General features: G+C 41.0%; 1 long non-coding RNA gene across 1 annotated transcript in view; it reads left to right on the top strand.

Moving 5' to 3' along the window:
• Window positions 1-1,012: 1,012 nt before the first annotated feature.
• The window catches only part of LOC142662415 (uncharacterized), a 56,870-nt gene continuing 30,638 nt past the window's right edge, over window positions 1,013-27,244 (top strand). Inside the window, exons 1-2 of the long non-coding RNA XR_012850941.1 lie at window positions 1,013-1,126; window positions 14,119-14,361. This is a non-coding gene — a long non-coding RNA (uncharacterized LOC142662415). The remainder of the gene's footprint in view (window positions 1,127-14,118; window positions 14,362-27,244) is intronic.

The raw sequence follows: 27,244 nt of genomic DNA, 5'->3' as shown, positions 1-27,244 counted from the left end.
CTCCAAAAATGTCCGTAAAATACGCAGCGAAAAACGCGAGTTGTTAAAAAAAGTCTACAAAACAGGAGCTGTTTTCCTTTGAAAACAGCTCCTGATGTTCAGGCGTTTTTGAAGCTGAAAATGTATTTGGAGCTTCTTTGGCTTCTTTTGAGGCGATTTACAGGGGGCATTGAGAAGCGTTGAAGTGTTTGGAAGACCCCTTTAGAGGCCCATTCACACGAATGCCGATAAGCTCCGCGTGCTGCGCATGGAAATCACGCGCAGCACACGGACCCATTGATTTCAATGGGGCCGTTCACACATGCGTGGGTTTTCACGCAGCGAGAGTCCGCTGCGTGAATCTCACAGCATGTCCTATATTGGTGCGTTATCACGCACCCAGTCGCCCATTGAAGTCTATGGGTGCGTGAAAACCACGCACTGCACACGGATGCATAACTGCGTGCGGTGCGGGATTTGCGCATCAATTCGATTGAAAATTAAAAAAACGCAACACACATGGACCAGATTGACGTGCGCGAATCTGATACGCTCGTGTGAACGTGGACTTGTGAGGAGTATGGATTTTCAGCCTTGCAATGTAAACAAGGATTGTTCCTATTCACTGAATGCAAACGAAGATCTTACAATTTTATTAGAAAATTTTAAAACTTATTAATAAACACCAGCTCGGTGCCATGAGGTAAAACGTTGTGTATTGTGCAAAACTAAACACCATTGTCGCACAGCTGTGATGCAGTCCGGGCCCCTCACACAGGTCAGAAGCGCCCCACACCCGCCGACATATTCTTCACACCCGGCGACATATTCTCCACACTGGGCGACATATTCTCCTCACCGCTTGTTTCTTCTATTACATACAAAAAAAATGCTTTCTTTTTCAATATCGTTTCCGAAATGACACAACCATAAGGTAAAGTTGTACCAGAGCGTCCTGCTGTCTGCCCTGAAGCGATCGTTGCGCGTAGGCTGAGCCGACATTCTCTCGATCTGCCACTAGTCGGCGCCATCTTGTCAGCAGTCGAAAGGCGGGAACGTGTTATGGAGGCCGCGTCAGTGCTGCAGCTGAGGAGACGGCGCTCCCGGAATATTGCGCTGTATTTTGCGTCAAAGAAAACCTTCTACTGTATGTAATATGTCTTTATTAGTTAAGTTATTGGTATTTGTAAGGAAAGTCATTGATATTTTTTCCTGGCTGGTGATGAGGGGCAGCATGTTACTGCAGTGACATATAAACTATATATTGGAACATTTATTATATAAAATATTGCTTTGTCCTGGTAATTCTCTCCATTACGCGGTGCGCTCGTATCCCTGTTGCTACGGCACGTTTTGCGTATTTTCTTGTGGAAAAGGAAAATATGCAGCAAACCCGCAAGAACTTCGCAGGAAAAAACTGCACGTAATACGCGTTGTGTGCGTTGACCCTTAATGCTTTAGCTTGTTTTGCTACTTTTTTTTAAAAATTTACCACAGCGGCCAAGCACATTGGTGAACGTGGTGTGATTTTGTGGTAGTTTTGGGCTGCACCGCGACCGGCTGCGAAACAGATAAAAGATCGCTGCGTTATCAAAGCGTCGCAGCAATGAAAGTGAATGTGGCCGCGATACGACAGTCGCAAGAAATCCTTCCCAGTTTTGATTTCTTGCGACTTCCATGTTGCGGAAACCTGCGGGTTGCAATGCGGCTGCGTTCACTTTTAAGGCTATGTTCACACGGCTAACAGAACACGTCTCAAAATACGGAGCTGTTTTCAAGGGAAAAAAGCCTCTGATTTCAGTAGTTTTTTTGGGACATACTAAAAAGAATGAACAATATTAGTAATGGCCGAAAATATAAAAAAAAGATATGAGTTTTTTATGTTTCTAAAACATGGACGAACAGATCTTCTTTGTAGTTAATGAGAAAATAAAAACAAATTCCATAGAAACAAATATGTAAAAATGTTTCCTGTGCCTGATAGACCTGGAATGATCAGGATATGTGTAGTTTATAGTGGAATGAACACGTATCCCATAGAAACAGATGCGTAAGGCTGAGTTCACATGTTGCGGATTTGTCGCAGATTTTGTTGCGGTTTTGACGCAGATCTCACCCTTTTGCATTGCAAAGTGTAAAATGTGCGCTGAAAATCTGCGTCAAATCCGCGACGTGTGAACTCAGCCTAATTATTTTCCTGTGCTTGATAGACCTGGAATGATCAGGATCTATGTGTAGTTTATAGTAGAATGAGCACATTTTCCATAGGAACAGATACGTAATAATTTCCCTCTGCTTGATAGGCCTGGACTTGTATATGTAGAGTTATTGGGAATGAACACGTTTCGAATAAACAGGGGCCACTGGATCCGTGAGCTTAGTTTTGGTCTGATAGTTCTGTATTGATATACTCGGTCACCATATTTATGCTCTTAACTTTTGTTCTTTTGTGAAAAAAAGTTTTCTCATCTCTCCATCTTATCTCAGCGCACATCCCAATGTTCTATGCCGGCCTTTGGTACAGAATGTGCAGATTTAAAGAGGCTGTTACCACATTATAAGTGCCCTGTCTCCTACATAATGTGATCGGCGCTGTAATGTAGAGAACAACAGTGGTTTTTATTTAGAAAAACTGTATAGGATCTGCCAGGCACAGCTTCGGGGTTAACTCCTTTAATTAATCAGTCTGCACCTGAATCTACGTCTCTGAGACTGACTCCATCTTCCACCACTCAGGATAGCAGGCTTAGGAGTGGGAGAGCCTATCGCAGCCCGGCCAGACGGAGCTAGCTCCCGCCCTCTGTCTATTTATACCTGCCTTTCCTGTTCCTCCTTTGCTTGTGATTCTTTTAGTGTGGTTTCCTGGCCCAGCTACAGCTCCTACTATTTGATCCTGCTCCATTCTGACCCTGGCTTTCTGATTACTCTTCTGCTCTGCGTTTGGTACCTCGTGCTCTCCTGGTTTGACTTGGCTCGTTCACCACTCTTGTTGCTCACAGTGTTTCCGTGGGCAACTGCCCCTTTCCCTTTGCTTTGTATTCCCTTGTATGTTTGTCTCGTGCACTTACTGAGCGTAGGGACCGCCGACCAGTTGTACCCCGTCGCCTAGGGCGGGTCGTTGCAAGTAGGCAGGGACAGAGTGGCAGGTAGATTAGGGCTCACTTGTTCGTTTCCCTACCACCGTCGTTACAAAAACAATAATTTTTGACGGAGTTACGACCTATTTTAGCTTTATGTTAATGACTTTCTGAATGCCTAACTGGGCGTGTTTTACTTTTTGACCAAGTAGGTGTTGTGGAGAGAAGTGTATGACGCTGACCAATCAGTCACCAATCAGCGTCATACACTTCTCTCCATTAATTTACACAGCACATAGTGATCTTACTAGATCACTATGTGCAGCCTATAACGGTTCTCACCGGTTTGTTCGTGGATCCTCGGTGTCGTTTGGGAGATGGTGCTTGGAACCCAGGCAACGCCTGGCACAGCGGGTAGAGGCGGTCGGATGGATAGGTAGAAGTCAGGACAGGCAGCAGACGTCGTAACGGGTATGGCAGCAATAGGTCAAGGCAGGCGTCGTAACGGTTATGGAAGCAATAGGTCAAGGCAGGCGGCAGGTGTCGTAACGAGTATGGATAGCAATAGGTCAAGGCAGGCGGCAGGCAAGGATAGTCAAGCTCAGGCAGAGGTCAGCAACGGGAAATCCAGACAATAGGCAGACGGGACGGGAACCAGGAAACTCACGGGGAACTTGGTTGAACAAGCATGGATGCAAGGAAGGAGGAACCTTAAGTAGGAAGTCTTAGGAATTAAGGCGTGCGCTGGCCCTTTAAGACAGGACGAGTCAGCGCGCGCGCCCTCTAGTGACTGCAGCCGCACATCGAGGATGACGGCCGCGGAGGGAGCAAAGGGATGCACTTACTTGATGCCGTCCAGGGCCAGCAGAGCGTCCGGATTGGGTAAGTGGAGCTCGGGATGAGCATGTGGTAATGGAGGACGCCGGAACCGGAGCAGAGGCCGCGGGGATGGCGGGGAACGGCGTGGCAGCCGTTACAGTACCCCCTCTTTACGCCCCCTCTTTTTAGGCTTGCTTGGAATCCTTTGCTCAAAGTCCTTGATGAGAGCTGGGGCGTTAATATTCTCCACGGGCTCCCATGATCTCTCCTCAGGACCATAATCTTTCCAGTCCACTAGGTACCATAATCTCCCCCGTGATCGTTTGACATCGAGGATCTCTTGAATTTAAAATTCGGCATCAGCCGCTGGCGCAGGATGGACAGGAATTTTCTTTGAAAATGCGTTGAGTATGGTGGGTTTCAGCAGAGAAATATGGAAGGAATTAGAGATTTTCATAAACTGAGGAAGGCGAAGTCTGAAAGTTACTGGATTGATTTGTTTTGTTTCATAGGGACCCAGAAACCGAGGAGCTAGCTTGTAACAAGGGGTCTTCAGACGTATGTACCGGATGGACAGCCAGACTTTATCCCCAGGAAGGAGCTGCGGCGGTATCCTGCGTCTTTTATCCGCGTCCCTCTTAAACCTGGCTACGGCTTTGTGGATGGAGTCCTTGGCCTTCTGCCAAATCCGTACAAAGTAACGGTGGACCGTGTTAGCAGCTGGAACCTCAAAAGGCACAGAGACTGGCAGGGGAATTCCTGGGTGCTGGCCATACACCAAGAAGAAGAGCGGGTAGATTCCCCCCGTATGGTTGTTGTAGGCAAATTCGGCCCATGGAAGCAGACCTGCACAGTCGTCTTGTCGCGGAGACACGAAATTCCTGAGGAAACTTTCAAGTATTTGGTTTATCCGCTCTACTTGACCATTGAATTGAGGATGGTACGCGGAAGAGAAGTCTAGTTTGACCTCCAGCAGTTTGCACAAGGCTCTCCAGAACTTGGATGTGAACTGAACTCCTCTATCAGAAACAATATGCTTAGGAAGACCATGCAGGCGAAAGATGTGCTTGATAAACAGCGTTGCCAGTCGGGAAGATGACGGAAGGCCTGAGAGATGTACGAAGTGCGCCATCTTGGAAAAGCAATCCACTACAACCCAGATCACGGTACACCCAGCAGAACTAGTCAGATCAGTGATGAAGTCCATGGCAATGTGCGACCAGGGAGAGTCAGGCACGGGCAGAGGGTGCATAAAGCCAGCAGGTCTTGAATGGGAGACTTTATTTTGAGAGCAGGTGGGGCAGGCTGAAACAAAGTCTTTAGTGTCTTGGGACATGGACGGCCACCAGTACTGACGGCCAATCAAATTGAGAGTCTTTTTGATGCCAGGGTGCCCAGAAACCCTGGAGGCATGACCCCAACGAAGAACACAATCCCTTTTGTTTAGGGGGTACGTAGGTCTTTCCTCGGGGAATGTGTACCACTTCAGCTGGAGCAGCGATCACAATACGTTAAGGATCTATAATTAACTGTGGGCTGGGCTCTTGGTCTGTGGGGTCAAAACAGCGAGATAAAGCATCAGCCTTGGTATTCTTTCTAGCGGGTCTGTAGTGAAGCTGAAAATCGAATCTAGAGAAAAATAATGCCCACCGAGCTTGACGAGAGTTTAGGCGTTGAGCAGTTTGAAAGTATAGGAGGTTCTTATGATCTGTGTAAATGATGATGGGATGCCGTGCGCCCTAAAGCAAATGTCTCCATTCCTCCAGGGCCAACTTAATAGCTAAAAGTTCTTTATCTCCAATTCCATAATTTTTTTCAGTGGATGTGAACGATTTGGAGAAAAAACCGCAGGCCACCAGTCTCCCTCTACAAGTCTTTTGTGAAAGGATAGCTCCGACTCCCACAGATGAAGCATCGACCTCCAGAACAAAGGGTTTGGTGGAATCCGGTCTATGTAGGACTGAAGCAGAAGAGAAGGCGACTTTAAGAGCTTGGAATGCAGATTCGGCCTCCATAGCATCAACCCCTTTTTTGGTAAGAGCAGAAATAGGAGCTGTCATAGAGGAGAAATGAGGAATAAACTGGCGGTAATAATTTGCAAATCCTAGCAGGCGTTGGACCGCTTTGAGTCCTTGTGGACAAGGCCAGTTGAGAATTGAGGACAGCTTGACTGGATCCATTTGAAGACCCTGGTCGGAAATGACATACCCCAAGAAAGGCAGGCTGGTTCTCGCGAAGATGCATTTCTCTAGCTTGGCAAACAGAGTGTTCTCACGCAGACGGTTTAACACTTGGCGCACATGCACACGATGAGTTTGAATATTGGGAGAAAAGATTAAAATGTCATCTAGGTATACCACCACACAGCTGTACAACCGATCTCGAAAAATGTAATTAACAGGCCTGGAAAACCGCAGGAGCATTACAAAGTCCAAAGGGCATGACAAGGTATTCAAAATGCCCATCACGAGTGTTGAAGGCGGTTTTCCATTCTTTCTCCGATGCGGATGAGGTTATAAGCTCCACGAAGGTCTAGTTTGGTGAAGATTTTCGCCCCCTGTAGGCGGTCAAAGAGTTCTGAGATCAATGGTAATGAGTACTTGTTCTTTAACGTGATATTATTCAGTCCTCGGTAATCAATACAAGCACGCAGGGAGCCGTTTTTTTTCCCCACAAAGAAAAACCCTGCGCCAGCAGGAGAGGAGGACTTACGGATGAATCCTTTCCAGATTTTCTTGGATATACCGAGACATGGCCTCAGTCTCGGGCAAGGACAAAGGGTAGACTCTACCTCTGGGAGGCGTAGCGTTGGGGACCTGGTCTATGGCACAGTCGTATGGCCTGTGAGGAGGCAGCGATTCTGCTTGTTGTTTACAGAAGACATCCGAGAAGCTTTTATATGGAGTAGGAAGTCCTGCTGAGTTAGGTTCTGTAGGCTGAGGCATGGGTGGGCAAATAGATTGTAGACAATGCTGGTGACAGAAGTCACTCCAGCGGGTAATTTGACCTCCAGTCCAGTCAATAACAGGAGAGTGCTTCTGCAACCACGGTAGACCTAGTAGCAAAGGGTTCAGAGAGTTCTTTAAAACATAGATACGTTCCTGGTGCAGTGCCCCTGTTAACAGGAGAATGGGCTCGGTGACGAGATAGTTTACTGTAGAAGCCTCCCATCTACAGAAGCAATGGACAACGGTTTGGTTAGTTTTTGCACTGGGATTTGGTAGCGATTTACCAAGGACTGGCACAGAAAATTCCCAGCGGATCCGGAATCTAGGAAGGCTTGAATGCAGAAAGTGGTTACTGCAAAGGACAGCTTTGCTGGTATGGTCATCTTCTGAGAGGAAGGTATTCCACCTAGGTTAGCCTCTCCTACTTGCCCTAGGCGTTGGAGTTTTCCAGCCTCACTGCACAGTCTCTGAGGAAGTGCGTTTTACCACCATAATACAAACATAAATTAAACTTGCGTCTATTGTGGCGCTCCTCAGGCGTGAGTCTTGTTCTCTCCACCTGCATGGGTTCGTCCGGCCAAGAGGAAGTTGAGGCCAGAAGAGGTCTTTGGAAGGTTCGTGCCAACCGTGATGTCCGATTGCCTCGAGCAGATTCTTGTTGTATTTCACGGAAATGTATATCTATACGATATATACATAACGCCCACTTGGTCAAAAAGTAAAACGCCCAGTTGGGCATTAAGAAAGTCATTAGCATAAAGTTAATATAGGTCATAATTCCGTCAAAAATGATTGTTTTTCTAAATAAACACTGCTGTTATCTACATTACAGCGCCGATCACATCATGTAGAAGATAGGCCATTTATAATGTGGTGACAGAGCCTTTTTAATGCACAACTGGGGTTTTTAAACTTTTTGCCAACTGGGCGTTGTACAGAGGAGTGTATGACGCTGACCAATCAGTGACCAATCAGTGACATACACTGCTCTCCATTTCAGCCCGGCTTCTTTCACTGCACAGTGAGATCACGCTGTGCTGTAAGTCCCACAGAAACTTTACTGAAGTGTCGGGAGTGTGAATACTAGGAGAGAGGAAAAAGCACAAGTCCAAAATTGCGCACACCCAAAATAATAAGAAAGGGAAACGAAAAAACGGGAATGAAAAGACAAAACTTTATTGTAAACTACATACAAAATATAAAACCATTTAAAAAACAGAATCAAACCTGTAAAAATGAAACCGGAAGCAAACCACAGACAGAAATCTCAAATAGGATTCCAAATGGGACAATATGAGCCAATATCAAAAGAATACAACAGCTGATAAATGTATTATATGCAACTAGTAAACCTGGAAGGTAACCACATGCTGAATATAAAATACAAGATAATTTATATGCCCCAATAAGCAGAAACTATAGCCACAAATATAAAAAAATACATATATATAATTAGCTTGGTGACCCTATCTGCAATAGGCGGGTACAGCACTGACCACTAGTCGTCACAAACAGTACGGTCCTAGACACAAAATGCGGATACTATTAGATCTAAAGAGAAATGATCATGATAGAGAAAAATTATACATGACCCAAATAGGCTGTGAAATAAGGACAGATGGGCTGTTAGTGCTGCACCCGCCTATTGCAGACCGGTTAACCAAGCTTATGTATTTTTTTCATATTTATGTGGCTATAGTTTCCTCTCATTCGGGTATAGATATTATCTTGCACTTCATATTCTTGTGTGGTTCAGCATGTGGTTACCTTCTAGGTTTACTAGTTGCACATAATACATTTATACGGCTATTGTGTTCTTTTGAAAGTGAAAGAAGCTGGGCTGGAATGAAGAGAAGTGCATGACGCTGATTGGTCAGCGTCATACACTCCTCTTCACAACGCCCAGTTGGTAAAAAGTAAAAACACGCCCAGTTGTCCATTGAGAAACTCATTAGAACAAAAATCTAAACTAGCTCATAACTTGCTCAAAAATGATCGTTTTTCAAAATAAAAACCACTTCTGTTATCTACATTACAGCGCCGATCAGATTATGTAGGAGACAGGGCACTTATAATCTGGTGACAGACTCTTTAAAGTTTCTTTGTAACCACACTTTTGTTAAATGTGCCCTACAGTCGCTGTAATAACATCAAACTTGAACTTTAATGTGTGTACAGATGCAGAAAAGGTGAGAAATGTGTCTATTTCTCCAAAGCCTGGCCACATATTTATATAATAAAACAGACCTTCCCTCTACTGCTTACAAAGTAATTAGAACATAAGTGAATTCCACAGAGTTCAAAAATACAGTAGCTGAGTTCTTGAAAACATGTTATTATTAATTAAAGATTGAGAATGCGGGAGAGAGGGGAAAATACTGGCTGCTCTGCTTTTTTTTCGTGTGTTTCAGAGTAGTTTCTTTCCATGTGTCTCTCTGTGCTAAATTTTTCAGTGTTTTTAACATCAGACTGATGTTACGTATAATTACTAACTTTGCACCAAAATTATATTTGACATGGCTTGTGAGGCAAATTAGAGCATTACAGAGTGTGCAAATCCACCTGGGAAGAGGAGCCGAGGCAGACGAGACAGTGCAGAGTAAAAGTAATTTGAATATTACATGTGCCCTCCTGAAATTGCCAAAATCATTTAAATTGCAAGAACGGATATTTTCTCTAATTAAACGTGTGTATTGGAGGGTTCATAATAGTGTTTTATGGAAGGTGGAGGACCCATTTTATTCTCTAAATTAATCTATAGATGACTCCCTACCACAGGGGTCACTTCAGACCTAATTAAAGAACAAATGTCCAAAGGTCTTGTGCTAAGTTGTTTATAAGTAGCTTGTATAATTCTTGTCCATAACCCTTTCATGTGCATGCTTGACTGCTGACTACATGGAGACGCCTAAATGTGAGGTTGTGGGGTGCTCAGAAGAATACTAGTGTTTCTGAGAGTTTTGCGATAATGTTTGTATCTATTGCAGATAAGATGACTGCAGTCATAGAAAAACACATTCGGGGAGAAAAACAAAATTGATGTATCAAAATCTGATGAAAAGGAAAGCAGTTTCCACGGTCTGTGCATGGCCCCGGAGCCCGGATTATTGAAAATAATGGCAGCGGCCATGTCCACAGCCCGCGATTTGCGAGTGGCTCGCGGCTGACACTCCGTGGCCGGCCGACCCAAAAATCACGGCCGTGCACATGGCTACCGTCGTGTGCATGAGGCCTTAGTGTTTTTTAAAAGCTAAACAACCCTTTTTACCTTCTTTACTCAATCTACAATGAGTTAAATGAAATACTTTTTGGTAGCTTGTCAGGCAAATCTTCTTTATATTTAGTTGCAGTTTATTTTTGGCACTAGCTGCTTACTATTGCCTCATCTACAAGACTTTGTCCTAGGCCTTTAACTGCATTTCCCATATCAAAGTGCGCTGTCTTTATCAGTAGGTCACTCCATTTGGTAAGTACTCTGACATGTAAGTGGTAATTTCTTAATAGGTTTTGATTCCGCCTGCAGCAATCCACACTAGTTGTTTTAGTGCCTCATTAACATTTGATGTGATGACGAATTCCCTAATTGTTAATAACTGCTGATGCAGATATTTTTTTTTAAGGTTGAAACCCACTCATTGCTATAAGTATCATATGTCAATAGCCTAAAAAGGTCTGGTTCTAATAGTAAAGTATATAATATTGTCATTTCCAGACCTTTAATACTGAAAAGGTTGCTATATTTCGGTTCTGTGAGTACAACTCTGGATTAAGCACCCACTCAATTATTCATTTATGCAAAGAAATGTATCTATTGTGAATCGTGGTTGGTAATTTGTTCCCTTAGCACAAACTTCTTGAAGTTGCCAAACAGGAGTTTGAGTTTTAGCATAGGATGACTTTTTATCCCAAAGTTGTTCAAAGCATATTGGCTTATTTTTTGTTGGGATTCTAAGTATATAATTATTAGGAAAGGATATAATGGAGATACATTTGCGTTTTTGCCTTTTCATCTGCCTTATTTTCTCTTTACTTTGTGTCTGAGTTGAGAGAGAATATGGAAGTTTAAATGTTGATATCTATAATTCGATATTCAGCTTTGGATTTGAGTCCTGCATGGTCCTCATTTGCCAGACCCAACTGAACCTGCACTTTATGGTTTCTTTCACACAGCAGTATTCTGGTCAGTATTTTGCATCAATATTTGGAAGACAAAACCAGGTGTGGATCCAAAACATGGAAGAAGTACAAATCGCTTAGTTTTACTGTTTCTCTTGTTCTTTCACTCCTGGTTTTGGCTTATAAATACTGATACAAAATACTGCTGTGTGAAAGTGGCCTCAGGCTGGGTTCACATTTTGCGTTAAAAATGCGTTTTAAAAAAAATGCCACGGTTTTTGCTAAAATAATTGATTTTGTCCACGACGTGTGAACCCAGCATTTAAAGGGTTGTCTCTCATTGGCTATAATACTGTGAATACAGTTCGGGCAGATAAGAATTGAAAGGGAAGCAGTTCTCGTACGAGCGCCGTGTCTTCTCTTTTAAAGCCAATGATCTGCGGGGGATGCTGAGTCAGACCCCCACTAATCAGATGTTGATGGCATATCCAGAGGATAGGCCTTCAGTTTCCTATTACTGGACAACCCCCTTTAAGGTGCTGCCTGCTTTAGACATTCTTTTTCTGTTATGAGGGCTTGCTAAAAATAAGCTGATCACATGGTGTTGCAGACCTGGGACCACCAGCGGTCAGCTGTTGATTGCCGGAGAACCTTACAGCAAGTGTTTAATTCACCTGCAGCGCCACCACAGGGGAAATTAAGCATTACATGGAGCCCATTGGCACTCTGTTTAACACATAGACTTAGTGGGTTCTCCAGAGCAAGAGATGCTCTTTATGACTGATGTTCATGATCGGCCAATCGACTACTTTGTGCTAGCGTGCTCTGTTGGTAACTATTTACCTAATCTGCCGACTGGCATGTTAATGGTCGGATTGTTTGTATGAATGATCTGACGTATGACTAAGGCTGAGTACACACGCCGTTTGCCGTGTTTTGCGTGGCATTTTTTCACTTGCGCCCATTGAGTGCCACGGGTAAAAACGCCGCGAAATAAGCTTTCTCGGCCTCCCACTGATGTCAATAGGAAGTCAGAGGTGTAAACGCCCGAAGATAGGGCATGTCGCTTCCTCTTACCGCAAGCGTTTTTTAACCGCTCGCGGTAAAAAAACCGTGTTCGCCTCCTATTGAAATCAATGGGAGGCATTTTTGGCCGTTTTTTGGTTCGTTTTCCGACGCGGTTTCCGCGTAAATAAACTCAGTGTGAACAGGGCCTAAGGGGCCGTTTTCTGGCCAATACTAATCTTATGTGTTCGGCCAGCTTAACCCAGTTCTCATAATGGTGGTAGAAGACAATGGAGTATCGTACGGCCACAAATCACGACCTGACCACAGGTTTAATGACCCTAACAGTGTCATATTATGTTAATTGGGTGGGGGGAGCATAGACTCATTTATACTGGGAAAGTTCAAGATATCAGAAGAAATAAATGACCTTTATCCATCCCATGAGACTGAATTTCTTAAACAACTGAGCCTTGGAAAGAATGAGCAATTGTGGAAAGTTGGTTTTTTTTTCATCGTGTTTTAACCACATTGATCAGTAATGCACATGTTCTACCAGCGACAAGGGACTTATCCTACAATCCACTCCTCTAAGGTTTGCTTCATCATTCTTGTGGTTTTCATCTTTTTACATCTCCATTTTTATAATGGAATAATTACTAACCTTACTGGGAATTAATCATTTGCTCCGTAAAGCAAGTAATAGACAGTATTAAAGCTATTCAGAGGATTTACACGAAACAGCTGTTATGTTTAAAAATCAAAAGGGTTTTTTGTTGTTTTTTTTACACTCAAAGGAGACGTTGTGCACATTTTCAATGAGCAATAATTGAATATAATAGGTTTATATGGTATGCCTTGTTCATCTTGCACCTCTTGAACCTCTCAATATCATTGCTGTCCAAAAACAGGGCAAATACAAATTGTCTTGTTAGCCAACTACTTTTAATGCATAATGGCTCAGTATGATTATATGAAACACCAATATGAATGTTGTAAAGAAAAAAGTTTTGCAAAGGCACAAGGCTTCGTTCACATCTGCGTCGGGACTTCCGTTTATGGGTTCCGTCTGAGTTTTCCGTTTGTTTCAGTTTGGATTCCGTTCATGGGTTCCCCTGACAGAAAGCTCAGACGGAACCCATGAACGGAGCCCCGTCGCAGATGTGAACGAAGCCTTAGATGTTAAATATTTTCCTTAACACAGCAAAACCAGTTAATACATTCTCTCAAAACTTCATTCTTATATTGAAGTTAAACTGGAAGTATAGAATAGAAGACAAAATGGTGGAATTAGTTCATTTCTTTCACGGATGTGATCGATAACCTATTTAATAGTTGTTCACAATTAAATTATACACTATTTTATAAAAATAAAATAAATTACTTCAAAGGTTTACATAGCCTTTTAAGATGTATTCTGTCATATTATACATAGCATTGCTCATTTGTTATGTGATTGGCAGAGTGGGACTGCTCTGTGCCTGTTTAGGCCCCATGCACACGAATGTGCTTTTGTGGCTGCAATTCCCCCGAAAATCCACGGGAGAATTGCGGCCCCATTCATCCCTATGGAGCCATGCACACGACCATGGTTTTCACGGTCCGTGCATGGCCCGGGAGCCTGGACCTCAGAAAGAACGGGCAAGCCTTATTACGGTGTTCTGCGGTCCACGCTCATTGAAAATAATGGCCGCGGCCATGTTCATTTGCGGGCAGCTCGCGGCTGACAGTCCGCTGCCGGCCAACCCGAAAATCACGGCCGTGCACATGGCTATGGTTGTGTGCATAAGGCCTTAGTTTATACGTTTCGTGAACCAAAGAACGATTTATAAAATTGGATAACACACAGGAATGTCTAATAAAGTTGTAAAGTTTCATTGGTGGAAAATAAATTAAGTGCTCTCGAAAGGGGAATTTTCCTGCAAAACCTAAGAGAAGCAGGCTGATCAGGTGGGGTCACTTTGTTGAGTTGAATGTAAGTTATGGAAACTAAACTTGTACATTCTCTGAACCCCACAATCTATTTTTTTTTTTTATGTTTCCTGTTGTCACGATAAAACACTATTGTTGGAAAATCTCCTTTTAATAAGAGAAAAGCTTTCAATGTAGAAAACATTTATTTTCTTGGATATAAATGTTTTTCTTTAATATTTATTATTCATTTATTGTTTCAGTTTATTCATCTCGCATGTGAATTTCTGAAACGTCCTTCATTGTCCGTAGACCAATCCAGACAAATCCTATCTCCACAAGGAAACCATCAGCAGCATACAATTTGGCAAATGCCAGTGGCAAAAAAAGAAATGAAGACCTTTCACATGACCTCTGCATACTGCATGACACTGATATTGTGTATTTTTCAAGTGTCTTCCCGCTCAAAAAAAAACAAACCTGAAGATATGGTAGAAGTGGATACGGTAAGAAATGTTCCTGTCAAATCAATAAATGTTTGTTTACCAAATGACAAATAATGTTTTACAACAAATGGACTAAAGAAACAACAGGATGACCATGAGTAAACATCGAATAATGCTGCACCATAGTATGTAGGAAAAATGGGTATCTCCTCAGTTCACTTGCATTAAAGTGCCCTGTAGTGGTCACACATTGTATACTAGTCTGTGGTTGTGATGTAGGGTCATGCTCTTTGCTGCAACTTGACTGTAAGGCCTCCTTCAGATCTGTTTACACCCTACGTGTAACCTCCCGACGTATAAGATAAACGTGTCCATAGGGCTCTATTAGCCCGAAGGATACCAAAAGATTGTCCCTTCGGACACCGTCGGGCTGGTATTTGTCAGTATACCCCTTATACACTATGCTATTCCTTACTAAAACCGTATACCGCACAGAGCCTATAGGTGATTGGTGCCACTGTATGGCATCCCAAAACACAATTTATAGGCAAATTGTGTTTTGTTCTAAAATATACCTGCCACCTACTAGGGCAAATATTTTTTTTGTTTATTGCATTAGAGGTTACTTCGTGGTATTTGTCACAGGTATTTGGTAAACTTCTATGTCGGGAAGCTCCAGTGATGTAATCGTCCATATTTGTGTAGTTATGTCTCTGCAGCTTCCACTACAAGGCAGCACCTTCTTCCCCAGCTTTCCAAAACCGCTTCCCCAGAGCTGCTGTCCCTGGACAAGCTCCTGACGTAATTGTTCATATAAGGACAGCCTTATGTCGGAGGTATACGTCTCCCGACATATACCTCTGATGGAAGGCAATAACGCAATGTAAGGGGGGCTATATCTTGACCCAAAACACAGTTGTGCTTTGAGCAATCAAATGTCTCTTGCAGTCTTAACCTTATTGTCCTAGATGAGTTATACTAACGTAAAAAAATATATAAAATAAATAGAACTAAAATATTGTCACAAAATAGGCATGGCATTAGTTACTTTGGAATAGGTTTAAAAATGGTGAACATTATTTGTCTAGCTATATTTGTCTATGTTAGATTTTAAATACGGAAACACGTTTATCTGAAGTTAAACAATTAAGTGTATATACATTTTTGTTATTTGAAGTTAAGTATTGTTCCATTTGTAGACTTTACTTTTTACAACATTGAAAGTAAGAAATGCGCTGATGATAACCCTGTGTCAGTATAATGAAAAAAATACTTTTCTCATACTTAATTTATAAAATATTTTCTGAATGTCATCTCCTAATTCTCTCTATAACACATTAACATTTTGATACTGATAATTAAGCCTATTTTATGCTCCACATAAAAATTACATGTGGGCTATAGGGTTGGAAATGTCTGATGAGGTCCTTACGTATAATTACTTTAGTATTTTTGTAGTACTATTAGAAGTACTATTAGTTTGGCTTTAATTACTACTTTTGGACTGCAGATTTCTTGACACAAAAATTAAAGATAAACTGGTTTATGATGTGACTTAAAGTGATGTGTACACATTAGGGATGTCACGATACCAGAATTTGGACTTCGATACCGATACTTCGTTTAGTATTGCGATTTCGATACTTTGCCAACAATAGTAATAATAAAAAAAAAAAAGTTCTTCCGTTTTCTGATGTCCGGCGCGAGGTGTGATGATGAATTTTGAATGTGCCGCACATTAATAGTAATTAACCCCATCATGTTTCTCATAACGGGTTAATGTGTGAGGTACATGATGGGGTTAATTACTATTAATGTGAGGCACATGGAGGTTAAATTCATCGCTCCTCATCTACTCCCCCAAAATAAGTGAAAGAAAGCAGTTTTTATTTTATTTTTTTTACAGCATACACATCATAAATAATGCAAAAAAATTGTTGTGCAGGTTGTTACGGCCGCGCCATTAGCCAATATGTGTGGATGTTTTATGTATTGAGACTTATTTTTAATGTTTATTGTAAAAAAGGTGTATGTGTATTTTTTAATTTATTTAATATTTTATGTTTTTACTTTTATTTTTAAACTGTAATGTACTGGCATATATCTATGCCAGTACATTAGCCTGTGTACTGATAGTACACAGGCAGTTGTTAGGACATACCTAAGTATGACCTAACAGGAAATATGGTAAGACAGCCCTGGGGTCCTTCAATGGACCCTGGGCTGTCTGCCCATATATGGTATGTCCCTCAATCGCGACACAGGGATTCCTGTGACACGGTCCAGGGCATCCCCCCCTTCTCACTTCCTCTTGAATGCTGCAGTGACACACACACACACGCACACGCACACACACGCACACTTTTAGCTTCTCTATAAGTAAACAAGGTTGTATGGTTTTTATACAGCATATAAAAAAAGCAATTGCAGTCTTTTCTGTAAAAAAAATTTGTTTTTATATTACATTTTGTCTAGTGCCATTTTGGCACCGAAGTTAATCCTTTGATCCAGTAAGTAAAGGGCATGAAAAGGTTTATTTACTGGATCAAGGGATTGTCTTTTTTACAATGACACCTTAAGAGGGGTCATAATGGATCTGGATTTGTCCTTTACAAGATTGTTAGAATACATTTCTAGAAGTCATTTTGGCTCTTTCTTGTTGCATACAGTACATTTGTTCAATGCTGAAAGTGTTTTGACCAAGTCCATATACACACGTGGCAGAAATTTTGCGACTGTCCTATTTATTTCAATGGTGCTTACAGAAATCCATGTGCATGCTGCAGAAACAACATTATTCAGATGTTCGGTTGCAGAAATTTCTGCAGCAAATCTGCCTCGTGTGAATGTACCCTTAGTCCTCGTGCACATGGCTACATTACAGTTTAGTACACAACTGTAATTGGGCTCCCATATGGGGGCATAGGATCTGTACTATACCTCTAGGTTTTTATATAATGGCTTAAACAGAGCCAGAAAAATTGTCACATGGTTCATCAGATGCTGTATTTACGGATGTATTCGGCCCCAAAAGCATTGATCATGGAGGCCTTACGTCTCTGTACTAGGGGCTGTAAGCCCCAATGGACTGCCATACAGGCTCTCTTCCTTAGACTATATTCACAAGCAGCAGAATTTTCATCGGTGGCGATAGTTTTAAAATCCCCCTCCAAAACCTTGGCATAATCCAATTTCACCCTTTGCACTGCGCAACTGGTTTTCATATTATGTGAATGTTACATAGTTAGTACGATTGAAAAAAGACACATGTCCATCAAGTTCAACCAGGGGATGGGAAAAATATGATTTTGTAAAGTTTCATTCACTTGTTCTGTACTGTATTTATTAAAGTTTTTAGTATTTGTATAGTAGTACAGAATCTACAGCAAAAATTCTCAACATATATGTCAAGTGTGAACATGGCCTGGCTGTACCCATATGTAATCTCCACCCTCTTGAATGATTCATTTTTGGATTAAAAATAATATGAAATGGACTAGGTGTATTTCATTCATAACCTTATTAAAAGCTCATTGATTAATCCAATGAACACACCTATTTCACGTACGGTATTTTGTAGTTTTGCTTCCCTTATCATTTTCATCTCATCAGGTAGAAAGAGCATGAAATAATTTACTTGTTCAGCAAGCGGACACGTTAGGTTGTCTGCCAGCCGCTCAAAATGAATTAACGCAAATCTGTGACTGCAATTTTTTTTCCTATCTTCTTTGATTAGTAGAAATTTTTCAAATTTGTTCCCTGTTTACTGGCAAATTTATTCATATCTAGAAAAGAGTTTTGCGCTTTAGAAAACATTGCCTCTTTCAGTGAAGGTTAAAAATAATACCTGTAAGATTATAATGAGCTTATACATATTTGATGAAGCTCGTTGCACATATGCATGAAGTTATTGGCGACATGTTCACTGTGTAATTATCCCTACTATGTTAATGAGCCTATTTAAGAACATCATGGGAATATTTACCTTCCCAGTCAAAACTCGGACTTCAACTGTTCATCACAATCTTGTATTACAAGAAAAGATCATGATTTGTTTCTGTCATGATGAAATTTCGTTGACTCTAAGCTGATGAAGGCGACTTTCGTTTCCTCAATTAAACCACATGTTTCTGAGTCCTGATATACCCAAATAACTCGGGAAAATCTGGACTAAATGCAAAATTAAATGTGAAATTAGTTTTACCAGGATTCCAGAAAGAAAAGTCGTATTCTACCATCCTGTCCCTTGGTCTATACAAATATACCTTAGCAATATGCAGTTACACGCCAAAGTATAGTTTATAAGCCTCCGTGAATGGTAGCATAATATGCTTCCGACATTGGCACTACTCTCTTTCTGTTGCATTTGGATAATTTGTACCAAAAGTAGATGTTTTTTTTTTTCTTGACCGGAGGACAGATTGCCCATTGTCTTCAATTCACTATCAATGGCGAGGGCTTGAAAGTAAAATTCATGAGGTTGACACCTAGGGAGCTGCCTTGTCTTAGTATATAATATTATTTGTATAATGAACAGTTCTGCGACTTTCTATTGTACGTTGTGTTTTAACTCTTCACCGATTTCAAAATCACCGCTGGCTGTCCAGTAAAAATAAATATTCTTGTTTGCATACTCAGGCTGAAACTCACAGCATCAAATTCCGTAACGTTTTACATAGCATAATATTTGGTTAAGACCTTGGAACACACGTGATAGAGTGCGGTACGGTGAAACACTATTTACAAGATACATTAGGCAGGAGCTTTGATTATACGGTCTTACCGCAGTTTATAAGGGTATGTTCATGCGCTAATGTAAAAACGGCTCTTTTCAAGCGAAAACAGCCTCTGATTTTCAGCCGTTTTTAAAGCATCAAATGTTTTTTAAATGCGTTTTTTTTTGGAGCTGTTTTTCTATTGATATAATGAAAAACGTCTCCAAAACCGGCTCAAGAAGTGACATGCATTTTTACGAGGCGTTTTTTTTACCTTTTCTAAACAAAACGCAGTTTTTCCCATTGAAATCAATGGCAGATGTTTGGAGGCTTTCCGCTTCCGTTTTTTCAGGCATTTTTCGAGGTGTTTTTACGCCCTGAAAAACTCCTAAAAACACTACGTGTGACTTTACCCGAAGACTATAACACTTAGGCCAGTTTCACATACCAGCTTTAGCAGGGTTTTTCACAGCATTTTTTGGGCAGGCTAAAACACAGCGGCTCGATCCTAGTTGCAAGTCTATAGTAAAAAATTAAAATGTCTATATACACAGTGTTTTGGTTTGTGTCCTTTTTGGGGTCAAGTGGCGTTTTGTTTTCCAAGTGCAGTTTGCTATGAAGCTAGAAGCCCACTTCCTTATCAAATATTTCACCTTCCAGAGGCAAATAACCCCAAGAATGAAAATTATTGTAGAACTTTGCATAAGAACCCGTGTATACAATGCCTTTACTTCTGTTCATGTCTTGTTGCTGTTATTGTCTGACAGGACTGACAGCCTGATTTGTTCGAGTTATGTATATTACTGATAATCACTTGTAGAAGATTAGAACATCCAAGGTCAAGGAAGAACAAAAAGAGACAACAAAAAATGCAGCATGCTTAGAGTATAGGATTTGTTCATGTATTTTTCTCCATAGGCTTCTCAATAGAACTTTAAAGATGCTTGTAAAACATACTTGCACCGATTGACACAAAATGAAAAAAGAATTCTGGGTAAGTATAAGATCTATTTTTTTTTTCTCAGTTGTGATATTTGCAGCGGAATCCCAACCTTTCTGCTGCAAATATCACATCTGCTATTTTTTTCGCGGGTTTTACCACCTCCACTGAAATCAGTGGGGAAAATCTGCAACAAAAAAAGCAGCGATTACGCAAACACAATTAACATGCTGCGACTTAAGCGGAAAACCGCTTTTTATCATTTACGCAGTGTGTGGATGAGATTTCTGCTGCTATTGTATTATGCTGCGGATTTTCCGCAACTAAATATTGCGGACAATCTGCAGTATTTATGTGTCGTGCAAACTTACCCGTATAATTATGGGTTTTCTACAATGTATCCAGTCTATGAAATTGTCTATGGACTAAACCCATCAGCAACACAAATCTCCTTCCTGTCCTGATAGTTTACTACAATGTGTACAGGCCCCATTAAACGGGCCAATGAGTGTTCATATGAACACTTGGTCCCGATCATTGCCCTGTGTAATCAGATCAACGATCAGCTGTTGAACAAGCAAACGCTCGTTCATCGGCTGATCTGCTAATTAATGCATAATTCAAAATCATCGTTATTGGCAGCACATCTTGGTGTGTAATCAGGGAGATGCGCTGCCGACATGATAAAAATGTATGGGGACGAGTGATCAGAGTAACAATCGCTCGTCCCTATACATATGCAGTCATTGCTCCGTGTGAAAGGAGCAAACGAGCGCCAATCATCGAGTTATCTCGTTGATCGGCGCTCTTTTATATTTGTGAGAAGATGACTGTAATCACACGTTACCATATCTCATGACTTGCAATGTGTGAAAAGAGAACACTCTGGAGTCTGAAACTTGACTTTTAAATGATATGAGTAACATGCGGACTCACTCCTAGGTACCCTTCCCCCAGCCCATGAAAGTTCCTCTTAATTAGCAACTTCCATGCCATCATAGAGATGCTGTATTTAATGAGCAAGGCACTTTTCAGTCATGAGTATAATGCATCTTATACCCGTTCTATAATTAACAGTAATACCAAGTTTTACTTCGCTCTTTTGCATGAGCAAATCATTGTCCCACGGCATTAGATAAATGGTGCTTCTCCTAACAAGACAATTATCCTAATGGTGCACAACTCGGAAATTAGGAAAGTATTAAGGTACAATGTGTGTTTTTACATCAATAAAATTTTATGCTGGGTCCTGCAATATAATCTCTTAAATAAAGACACCCGTGTGCCATTAAGTCAGAAAACGGCTTTACTTTCCTCATGGCAATTTGTACGTCTCCCTCTGTCCCAGTTTTTTTTGCTCTTATGGCTTCTGTAAATGCTGTCGATTTGGTTCCATCCCTCCCTTTTTGAGCTTTTACATTTTAGAATAAAAATGACTGCTGATGTTTTTCGGCCGGTGTAATACATTATGTATTATTTTGTTCTAAGCACTGCCTTTCACATCCTGACAGTAACAATAAAACTGTGAGGATGGGATTCCTAATACAGACTGACTAATATTTCCACCGCTAGACTTCTTTTTTTGCGCTCTAAGCACTTTTCACAAGGCTTCTTTTATATTCCTAATAAAATTATAGCAAAATACATCGATTTACTGGAAAAGGTTTTTTTCTTTTCCCCTCCCTCTCCCTTCTTGCCAATAGCATTTTTAAAAACGCTGATGAATATTATAAATCAAACAGGTTTTAAATGCTATTTGACTTCTAACCTAGACTTGGCTAGGTCTTCCGTGCACAGTTTGCTATGGCTTGTGCTATTGGTATTACTGATCTGTGTAATGAAATAGATATGTGCAAAAGAATGAAGAAAATAAAAGAGGACACAGAGAGGTTAGCGGTTAAACAATTTTGCTAAATTTATTGTGTTTTCATTATGAATTTCCATTTTTACAATATTAAAACTTCATATTTTTCTGCTGCGTTTTTCCGGCCGGAAGAAAACGCGGTAATTAAATTACGTGTGGATGAGCCCTAAGGCTGAATGCACACGTTGCATAATTTGATGTGGAAAATCCTCATCAAAACCGCAGGTATACGCACAATTCCGCAGCTAAAACCGCACGGTGCGTTTTTTTAAAATGTGTTTTTGAGTGTGTTTTTTACAATTCGATGCAGAAATGGGTGCGTTTTTAAGCAGCGTATTTTTGTGCTTTCTTTAAAACTAGACAGATACAATTTGCAAGCGGAAATGCAAGATAAATTGACATGCTGCAGTTTTTAAAATACGCACTATAGGTCCATTTACATGCAGAAAAAAACTGCACCGTGTAGATGAGATTTCTTGAAATCCCATTTACTTTGCTGGTCCTGTATTACGTGAAAATACGTGTGGCAAATCCGCACGTAATCCGCAACGTGTGCCTTAAGCCTAATAGTCCTTTGTTGGCGGGTGCAATAGCTTATCCTCCCCAAATCCACCCAAACTTTCTATTAGGCAGTACTAATGTGTTTTGTATGTTAAATTCTGAAATCTCTCTCAGGTGATAAGACAAGGGGCCAGGTTCACACTCTAACGTGATTTCTTTTACCTGTCGTGTAAATTCCGCCTAAGAGTTAGGCCTTGTTCACATGAACGTGTCCGTTTTGCGCGCGTAAAAAACACAGGGTTTTTCCTGCGTTAAAGTTCCGTGTGACATCCGTATGTCGCGCGGTTTTTAAGTCTGCAAAATAAACTGAAGGAGGTGGTTTTCTTTTTCTCATCATTCCTTTAGCAACTGTTGTGTGAATCACGGACAGCACACAGATGTGCGTCCGTGTGCTGTCTGTGATATTCACGCACCCATTGACTTCAATGGGTGCGTGATGCGCAAAAAGCGCACAAGTATAGGACATGCAGTGAGTTTCACGCCCATTGAATTGCATAGGGCCGTGTGACGTGCGTTTTTTTAACGCGCGTAATACGAATGAAAAATACGCTTGTCTGAATAAGGCCTGAGTATGTGTTTCTTCAATCTTTTTTGTACTGATCTTTTAAAAAAACTGCAAATCCTGGAATACACCTTTCCAAAGTGCCACAAAGAGGCATTTTAAACTTGGGGCAGATAATATGCCACATTTACTAAATTGTAACATACGGATTTTGGTCCACCATTGCTTGCCTTTATTTACAAAATCTTGACAACCCCTTTCCTTAGGCCCTATGACTCATAGGGCATATGCTATGAGGGCATGTGGATATCATAGGATTCGATAAAGGACAGATGTACTCTGGAGGACTTGACGTGACTGTATTAGGCTATGTTCACACGGAGTATTTTGGGGGAGGAATATCTGCCTCAAAATTCCGTTTGGAACTTTGAGGCAGATATTCCTTTCCCTGCACGCCGATTTTCGCGGCGATTATCGCGCCGTTTTTCGCCCGCGGCCATTGAGCGCCGCGGGCATAAAACAGCGAGAAATACGCTTTCTCTGCCTCCCATTGAAGTCAATGGGAGGTCAGAGGCGGAAGCGCCCGAAGATAGGGCATGTCGCTTCTTTTTCCCGCGAGGCAGTTTTACTGCTCGCGGGAAAAAGACGCCGACGCCTCCCATTGAAATCAATGGGAGGCGTTCTCAGGCCGTTTTTGCCGAGTTTTGCGACGCGGTTTCCGCGTCAAAAAACTCTGCAAAGTACCCCGTGTGAACATACCCTTACTTGGCCTTTCATTCATTTGTATGGGGGCAATGTAGCACCACATTTCCTTTACCATTTTTGATGAAACGTAAGAATGCCTTTCCTAAAACACTATTGCCCGCTTCTGTATACCTAATGGTTTTCTGATGTTTTCCCCATTTTACATGTGATACATCTGGAAATACCTAAAAAATAAATAATGACCTTTAGTGAATTGTGTAAAGCTCTGTTCACACTTCACTTGATTTCCGTTTTTACAGGAGCGACAGATCCGTTATGATTTGTCATAATCATTTATTACAGATCAGGTCTTTTTTTTTTTCCATTGACTTATAATAGATCAGTCATGTTTCGGCAGGTTTTTTTTGCTGTATACAATACTGCCGCATGCCCCTCTTCTCTGACCATCATAAAGCAACTGACGCCTGATGGAAAATAATACAATGGCGAAAGTATGTAAATCTTCAAAAAGCCCATTCTTTACTATGTATCAAACTTTACTAAAAATGTTTCTCCCATTTGAAGCCCACATTTCAAGCACCTATGTTACATAAATCTTAGATTAAAATGCTAGTTATGATTTGCTGTTATTAATATGATATGTTACCCCAGAGATGTGAAATGAGCGCACAGGCGGAGTGGTGTGCAGACTTGCCATTTTCCATCAGTCTTCACTGGTGCGCATACGATGAACCGCACCAAACTGTGTTTGTTAGCTATGTTAATGCAAAGTTTTTTTATCCACATTTGGGAATAAAATCAAGCCCAATAGTTACTTTGTTTCTGAGCTGGAAGGAGAAGTGAATCAATTTTAATGAGTTACGTTACATTTATTTCTTGTGTTGCAAAGTCCCTGTGTGTTCTTGTTTTTCATTTGGGTAAATACAAACGTATTCTAACTCGACAGTAATTCTGTGACTCTAATGGGTTCGGGAAGTCCCATGACACTTGCATAAAATCCAAGAAAAAAATATTTTAGGTGTATTTGAGCAGTCATCTTAAGTTTTTATATGTGTCTGCCTTTTATAAAACTGAAATGGTATTATTCAGTCTATGCGTGTTTTTGTGGAGCAAAACAAAAAAAATTTAAAAATTTCCATACTTGTCAAAGATTTCCTGAAAAGGATTATTCTAAATTTTGTTAAAAACAGCAAATGTGATTAAAAAAATACAAAATAAAATCATTACTCACATCTTCTTAATCCCAATTATCCGGTAGTCCTCCAAGATTTTGTGACTGCTGTAGCGTATCCGAGGCGTCAGCGGTTATGTGCTGTATTCCTGGCATCGCTGCTCCGCATGATGCTGTACTGTTTTTTTTTTTTTTTTTTTGTTTGTTTGTTTTTTTATGTTCATCACATTTTACAGATCATTTTTTTTTTTGTTTAAGTCAGATAACCTCCTAAGCATTTTTCAATTGCCAGAAGACTAAGACCATGAATAAAGTGCATTAGTGACCTTTATTTAAGAAAATATTGTATGCCGACTAAAAGGGGAAACTGATACACCTGCACCTACAAAGTGGCCTCTCATTTTTTTTTTAAAGAATCAGAGCCATCACATGAGCCTTCTTGGCCAATCAGGAGCACTGAGGGGGCTCATCTGCCATAATTTGCATAAGGGGTCATGAGTCTTTTTTATTTCTTTTATAGATTCCCTAAAATAAATCATGTGAAAGTTACTCTTTAGAAGTTATCGCTAACCAAATCTTAGCAACTGTTTTCCGTTTATAAGCTCAGCAGTTTGTTCGGACTACTTCTATCTCCAGCAGCCCCATAGAGATTAAATGGAGCTGTGGCCGAGTATGCTTCGTCCCGCTACATTCCCATAGGACACTCTGCGTCCCCCGTTCTCAGGATTTATGTCCATTTGGCCTGGCTGCAGCATTCGAGTCTGAAAAATACAATACAAATATAAACCCCGGTTCTTCTAACAATTATTTAAATGATCAAATGTAGAAATTACCATGCACTCTCTGCATTACCCAGGGCTTTTGCCCCTATCTTGGGCGATGACTACAGAAAATCAATTCATACAGTTTGACATTAAACGGCTACATTGGTAAAAAAAAAACAGCTTTAAAAATCTTAGAAGCAGTAAAATGTTCTCTGGTCACACAACAGAGCTGCCATAGATTCTATTCACACGTTTAATTAACATCAGTCACTTAAACAATAGATGACTTAACACATTTCTGGCAGGCAATGAAACTTATCTGACTGCTAATTGTTTGTCAGTATGCTATTGTTAAAATTATTCATTTTAAAAGTCGTCTGAAATACTTTGAGAAGCCATGCCTCTTAACTTTGACTGCTCGTTAACATTGCTTAGAAAGGGGGGGTGGGTTGTGTTTTTTGGCGTTGACTTGTCATCTGTATGTATCAAACTTTACGGTGTCGGAACTCATTACTTGCCCCGTCTCTAGACCCATTTTGGCATATTAAATGATTATTTAAAGGGGTTTTCCTATAATCTTTATTTATCAACTATCCACAGGATAGGTGATAAATATCTGATCGGTGGGAGTCCGACCGCTTGTATCCCCACTGATCACCAGAATGGGCTTATCATGCCCTTCCTGGGAGCCCCATAGGAATGGAGTGGTAGTGCACACGCTTGACCACCGCTCCATTAATTTCTATGGTCTGCCGTGAGCTTTCTTCGGCAGCCCTATAGAAATGAATGGATCAGTTGGCTGAGCATGCGCACTACTGCTCCTTTCCTATGGGGCTCCGTTATCGGTGCGATCCCATCAGTTGACCTCCCACTGATTTTATATTTATCACCTATACTTTGGATAGGTTCTAAATATTGATTATGGGAAAACCCCTTTAATGTTCCATGTTTAGATAACCTTCAATAAATACGGTCTCCGAGCTATATATCTGTAGATATTTGTTTTCAACTGGTATTCTTAAAGGGGTTTTCGGCCAGTAAAAATTGATGGCCTATCCCTAGTACCAGCAAAGTAAATGAGTTTTCAAGAAATCCCATCTGCACGTAAATTGACCTGCGGTGCACATCTTAAAAATGGCAGAATGCTAATTTATTTTGCGTATCCGCTTGCGTATTGTATCTACACTAAAATCTGCAGCAAAACAACGCACCTATTTCTGCATCAAAATGTAAAATCTTCACCTAAAAAGGTTTTGATGCAGATTTTCTGCAACAAATTCCGCAACGTGCGCATTTAGCTTTATCGATCACATCTAAGTTCATAACTTAGATGTAATCATTAACTGGTGGATCCTGCAGGTCAGAGACGCACGGAACTCGTCAGTCCCGCTGACCTGACGGATACAGGTATCCTGTATATAGAGAAGCTGTATCTGAAAAAGTTACAATTATTTTTAATAAAATGCAATTAGAGACTTTCACCAATCAAACTGATACACTGTTTTATTAAAAGTAATAATAATATTTAAAAGCTATGTACACCTTTGAAAAAGATTAAGGTGCCCACACACATTATATGAACGTTGGCTGAATCTGCCGATTATGACCGACTGGCCAACCATGATGGCCGATCGTTCGTTCTGATGGGAGATAAGCCGCCACCAAAGGTGTCTGGCAGTGGTTTAGTTCCTTCTCCCTCTTGAGAACACATGCACGCTCAG

Source organism: Rhinoderma darwinii, chromosome 10 (assembly GCF_050947455.1).
Source record: "Rhinoderma darwinii isolate aRhiDar2 chromosome 10, aRhiDar2.hap1, whole genome shotgun sequence".
Taxonomy (NCBI): domain Eukaryota; kingdom Metazoa; phylum Chordata; class Amphibia; order Anura; family Rhinodermatidae; genus Rhinoderma; species Rhinoderma darwinii.
The sequence above is the reverse complement of the archived record's forward strand: the minus strand, read 5'-3'. Positions and strand labels throughout refer to the sequence as shown.